Raw genomic sequence first — 5,877 nt, forward strand, 5'->3', positions numbered from 1 at the left:
CAACAATACAAGATAACAATAAATTTTCTAGGCTTAACTGTGTTTATTTTTTCTCTCAGCTTTTGCTCCTAGGCATGGAATACCTTCATTCAGTTCAATGCCCTTGCTCTGAAGCCTACCAAATCTTATTGCAAAATACTTCAAGCATAAAAAAATGTCTAGAGAATATTTAAAAGAAAACACATGTACCTACCTAGTTTTAACAACTGTAGACATGTTTTTCTTGTGTATCTTTCCCTTCCCTTCACTTCCCAGAGATAACCGTTATATCCTTCTTGAGTTAATGCCATCTCAAGTTGTTATATTCTATATTTGTCTATCTATACACACTCATGCATGTATCATTCTGCATCTTCATTTTGTTCACTATTTTTTTAAGATTGATCTTAACCCCATACAGTATTCTACTGTATGAATGCAATTATGTTATTTATCTATCTTCTTACTGATAACAACAGTTAAATTTTTTTTCATAATAGACACAATTTTCTTATGAAAAGGTTTGTGGATATCTCTTTGAGCACATTTGTAAAACAGTTCCTTTGGGCCGCAGAAGTAGAATTGGTAGTACAAGGAGTGTATGCACATGTGCTAGGTAGAATAATGGCTTCCCCAAAGATACCTGTATAGAAACCTCTTTAAATATGTTACTTTACATTGCAAAAGGGACTTAACAAATGTGACTAAGTTTAAGGATCTTCAGAAGAGTAAATCATTAATCATGATGACCAAGTGAGTTAGGAACATGGTCAGAGTTGTAATCTTTAATGATTGGCTGATGCTAGAGTAAGGGGCAGTTGATAAGTGCATCTGGTTCTGATGTCAGCCATGGCATTACTTCATCTGGTATTGCCAGTTTTCTAGGCCTGGAGCTGAAACACAACTGAGGCCTAGATGATATCTCTAGTTTGACCAAAACTCTGTTATCTAGGGTCAAGAGACTCCAAGCTTTGTTCCTAAGATTATCTAATTCTGATCAGAACCATATCATTCTGAAGGCTTAATGATTGAGGAAGTGGACTTGCAAGGGAGAAGGAGGCAAGTGAGAAAGGGTGCTGGATGAGGACCATTTGATTCAAAAGGAAATTGTTCCAGTAGAGCCTGAGCTCTACATAGATCAGGCATCCCCGATTTGACTTCCCTGCACAGTAGGACACTTCTGCTTAATGGCAGGGCTGGCAGCCTCTTTGAGACTACTCTTGAGGCAGCTATGAGAATTCTATTATACTTATCAATGCCGAGACCAACTGCCACCAGAGGAAAGACATGACCAACACACAAGTTAGTTGCAAGAATCACACAGGCAGTTTATTGCTCACAAATCCTTTTGGTGTGCCTGGGTACAGCTTAAGGAGGCCCCATCGGGGTGTTCCTCTTAGCTGTCCTTGCTCACAGTGGCATGGAAACAGTCCACATTCAACGTTGGAGTCTGGGCCACTACTGCAGCGGGATGGAGAGGGGGCCTAGCTTTAGTACCTTTTCTGGGCTATGCCTTCTCACAAATGCCAATCTACAGGATTATCACCTCAAATCACCTTTTTGGGAGTTCCTCACAGGGAGACCATTTTATGTTAATCTACCTAAATGTCACATCAAGCCACTTTTAAGGTGTTCCCAGGGAAGCTTCTTGTTTATGTTAACCTACAGAGTTATGACATCAAACCACTTCTTATCTATATATAACTTCACACACACACTAACTGGGCCCTGCCTATCATATCTGTACACATTAGCTTAATTCCTATTCAGATGGCATAGCCTTATTTACTTTCTTTAATTGCTTTTAATATTATATCTTACTTATTTCTATATATCTCCCATATTTTTCTGTATTTCTATATATTTAATTACTATAACATTATATTACTGTAACAGATAACTGATTGATATAGTATTCTTGGCTGGTAATGCCTCTCATTCAGTACTTCAAATGTTTGGATATACTTTCTTCTGGCTTGTAGAGTTTCTGCTGAAAAGTCTGATGATAACCTGATGGGCCTTCCATTATATGTTATTTTCTTCTTTTCCTCATCTGCGTTGAGGATTCTCTCTTTGACATTGATTTTTGACAGGTTTAATATAATGTACTTTAGAGAAGGCCTTTATGAATTGAGGTAACCAAGTGCTCTCTTTGCTTCTTGGATTTGAAGATCAAACTCTTTCCCTAAAATAGGGAAGTTCTCAATTATTTGTTTGACTAAGCTCTTCATTCGTTCTCCCTCTCTTCTGTTTCTGATATATCTATTGTTCTGATATTGCTCTTTCCGATGGAGTTAGATAATTCTTGTAGAGCTCTATCATTTTTTTTTTTAATTCTTGAGTCTCTCTTTTCTTTCTTCTGGATCATTTTTAGTTGCTGTCTTCAATGTCACTGATTCTATTCTAATCTTGCCAGTTCTATGAGCTAAAGTAATTAGTTATTTTTCAGTTCTTTTATTGCATTATTCATCTCCACAATTTCTGTTTAGTTCTTTTTTGAAGTTCCTATTCTTCAGTGAAGTATTTGTTTTCATCATTGATTTGTTATGAATACATTAAATTGCCAATCCATGTTTTCTTACATCTAGTTGAATATTTTCAGAACTTCAGTTTTGGATTCTCTGTGTTTTAACTCCCAAGTTTCCATGTGATTGAGATTGTTTTCTGGGGATTTTCCATTTTCTGTCTAAATAGTGCCTCTTTCTTGGTTATTCATGGTATTAGAAGAATCTTTTCTCTGACTAGAAGGCATTAGAGAGTGGTATTGCCCTTGCCTGAGGTTTTTCTGTTATTTTCCTGTAGGTGGCTCTGGATTTCAAGTTTTTGTTCTTTAAAATTCACAGGTAACCCCCACCGCAATGCTGCAGCCCCAGTGATGGAGGCAGAGCAGGCTGTGAGGGACTTTTTACCTTCTTTAATTCTTCCTCCAAGCAGTGATGATCTAGGGCCTCCATGTGGTCTTCTCTGTCCCAACAAACCAGAGACCAGACAGAAAGTACTCCCATTCTTCAGGGGAAAAATGGTGTTGCAGAGTTAGATCTGGGGTATGCCACCATTACTCCTTATATCCTGCCAAGGAAAAGAAGTGGGATCTAAGAGGTTGGAGGGCCACACTTTGTATCTCTCCTTCTCTGTCTGTGGGCAGACTTAGGAGCTCTGGCGGTGTCCCAGAGCTTTATCTTCCGCGCTGTCCTGTCACTTAGCCACTGCTTTGGTTTAGTGCTCCTCAGAATGTTCCCTCAATCTCCCTATTCCTCCTGGAAGAAGAAGACCCAGACACACTGGGTTTCTTGCCTCTCCAGAGCCTTGGCACAAGTGTTCAAGTGCTCAGCAGTGGGGTTTGCAATCCTTATATTTAGCCTTATATTTTGCCTCATTCCTGTCTCTACCTTTAGTTGATTCAATGCACAAATTTTCCAGGCAAGCCTGTGAGACCAGCTGGGATTCCTTCTCTGAGGTATGGCTGTTCAAATTATTGAAGTGTCAAGTGATGAGATCAAGTGTATCTCTCATGCTGCCTTTCTCTGACATCACTTCTACTTTTTTTAAAAAAAATAAATACTTCTTGTTTTGTTGATTTCACTTATTTCCTAAAGCTAGTACCTTTGCTTCTTTCATTTGATTTATTCTATTAATATGTTTCTAGCTTACTGAGTTAAACCATTCTTACTTCTTTTCAATCACTATTTTTAGTAAGTTCTTTTATGTCTATACATTTTCCTCTAATTGTAGTTATACAAGCATCTCAAAGGTTTTTGATATATAAAACTTATATTTTTATTTGGTTATAAATATCTAATATCTGCTGTAATCTTTTCTTTTACTCAGACTTTACATATGAAAATATTTTAACTTTCTTACAATAACTAGATTATTTTTTATTAAATAGTTAATGCATTGTACATTGTTTTATATTATAAATTATTTGAAAATAGTTGAGAAATTACATGTGACCTAGTATATGATTAATTTTATAATGTTCCAATAAGTTGAAAAATACATATTTTTTATTTGTTGGAGGTAGGGTTCAATATATAGTCTCTATTAGTGAAAATTATACATTGAAATGGTCTATAAACTATTATATTTTGTCTTATTAATTTTTACATTGAAAATTTTTATAATTTTCTCAATTACTGAAAATTAATGCATATATTTTATTATGTGTTGGGCACTGTTATGTGTCCCCTACATATAATAATGTATTTTATCTTTTCAACAAGTCTATGAAGTGCCCTGGCCGGTTGGCTCAGCGGTAGAGCATTGGCCTGGCGTGCGGGGGACCCGGGTTCAATTCCCGGCCAGGGCACATAGGAGAAGCACCCATTTGCTTCTCCACCCCACCCCTCCTTCCTCTCTGTCTCTCTCTTCCCCTCCCGCAGCCAAGGCTTCATTGGAGCAAAGATAGCCTGGGCGCTGGGGATGGCTCCTTGGTCTCTGCCCCAGGCGCTAGAGTGGCTCTGGTCATGGCAGAGCGATGCCCCGGAGGGGCAGAGCATCGACCCCTGGTGGGCAGAGCGTCGCCCCTGGTGGGCGTGCTGGGTGGATCCCAGTCGGGCGCATGCGGGAGTCTGTCTGACTGTCTCTCCCTGTTTCCAGCTTCAGAAAAAAAAAAAAATCAACAAGTCTATGAAGTTGAGTGCATCATTTTCCCTGTTGGTATATGAAGAAATTGAGGGGCAAAAAAGTTGCAAGAAGTTAAGAAATCCCAAAAGCTAGTAATTGGTAGAGCCAAGATTTATATCCAAGCAGTCTGACATCACTGTCCACATTTTTGTCTGATAGTACAGTGCTGCTACTGGCTTTTGCTTTATCTATTTTAAGACTATGTTATTAAATATACTCAAGCTAATACATATTATAATTTTTTACAGAATTATGTATTCTTCTTATTATGCGCTGACCTTCATTTTCATCAAGGTTTTTGCCTTTATTCTCTTTTGTAGAGTATTACTATTACTAAACCAGTTTCTTTTTGATGAACATTTGACTGTTGTTTTTCCTTCTTTTTATTTTTTAATTTTATTTCTTAATTTTTATTTTTTTTTTCTGAAGTTGGAAATGGGGAGGCAGTCAGACAGACTCCCGCATGCGCCCGACTGGGATCCACCTGGCATGCCCATCTGGGGCATTGCTCTGCTACAACCAGAGCCATTGTAGTGCCTGAGGCAGAGGCCATGGAGCCATCCTCAGTGCCTGGGACCAACTTTGTTCCAATGGAGCCTCGGCTGCGGGAGGGGAAGAGAGAGACAGAGAGGAAGGAGAGGGGGAGGGGTGGAGAAGCAGATGGGTGCCTCTCCTGTGTGCCCTGGCCGGGAATTGAACCCAGGATTCCTGCACACGAGGCCAATGCTTTACCACTGAGCCAACTGGCCAGGGCTTTCCTTCTTTTTATAACCGTTCATTTTTCCCCTCTGCTGGTTTGAACACCAAAAATTGTTTTTTGTTTGTTTGTTTGTTTTTTAACCCTAATCATTTTAATATGTCTATCAGTGTTTTCTAACAAAGTTAATTTTACCCTTCTTCTTCCATAACACATGAATCAAATTCATTTTAAGTATCCATTAAAATTTCATAATATTTTTATTTTTGTAAAACATTTACCTTTTTAAAACTCAAGAAAAGGGTTTTATACATTTTTGAAACATTATACTTATCAATATATTTAATTAGAATTCATGTTAACATTTGGTTCTGTTAACTTCTTTCTTTTTCTGTAAGTTGACTTTTCTCTGGTTGCTGAAAAATCTCTTTTAAATATTTGTCAAATTAAGAAACTGTCTGCAGTAGATTTTAAAAGTCCTTGAATATTTTAATATGTCTGTTTCTAACTATTAAAAAATATTTAAGCTCACACATGCACACATGAGCACGCACATTTTCTCATTTAATCCTCAC

The 5,877-nt window shown here is 37.8% G+C and overlaps 1 non-coding gene across 1 annotated transcript; it reads right to left on the minus strand.

The window, feature by feature from the left end:
* Positions 1 to 5,283: 5,283 nt before the first annotated feature.
* Positions 5,284 to 5,359, minus strand: TRNAT-CGU (transfer RNA threonine (anticodon CGU)). Its single transcript has one exon. It is a non-coding gene; the product is annotated as a tRNA-Thr (tRNA).
* Positions 5,360 to 5,877: the final 518 nt, after the last annotated feature.

Source organism: Saccopteryx leptura, chromosome 8, assembly GCF_036850995.1.
Source record: "Saccopteryx leptura isolate mSacLep1 chromosome 8, mSacLep1_pri_phased_curated, whole genome shotgun sequence".
In the NCBI taxonomy this organism is placed as follows: Eukaryota; Metazoa; Chordata; class Mammalia; order Chiroptera; family Emballonuridae; genus Saccopteryx; species Saccopteryx leptura.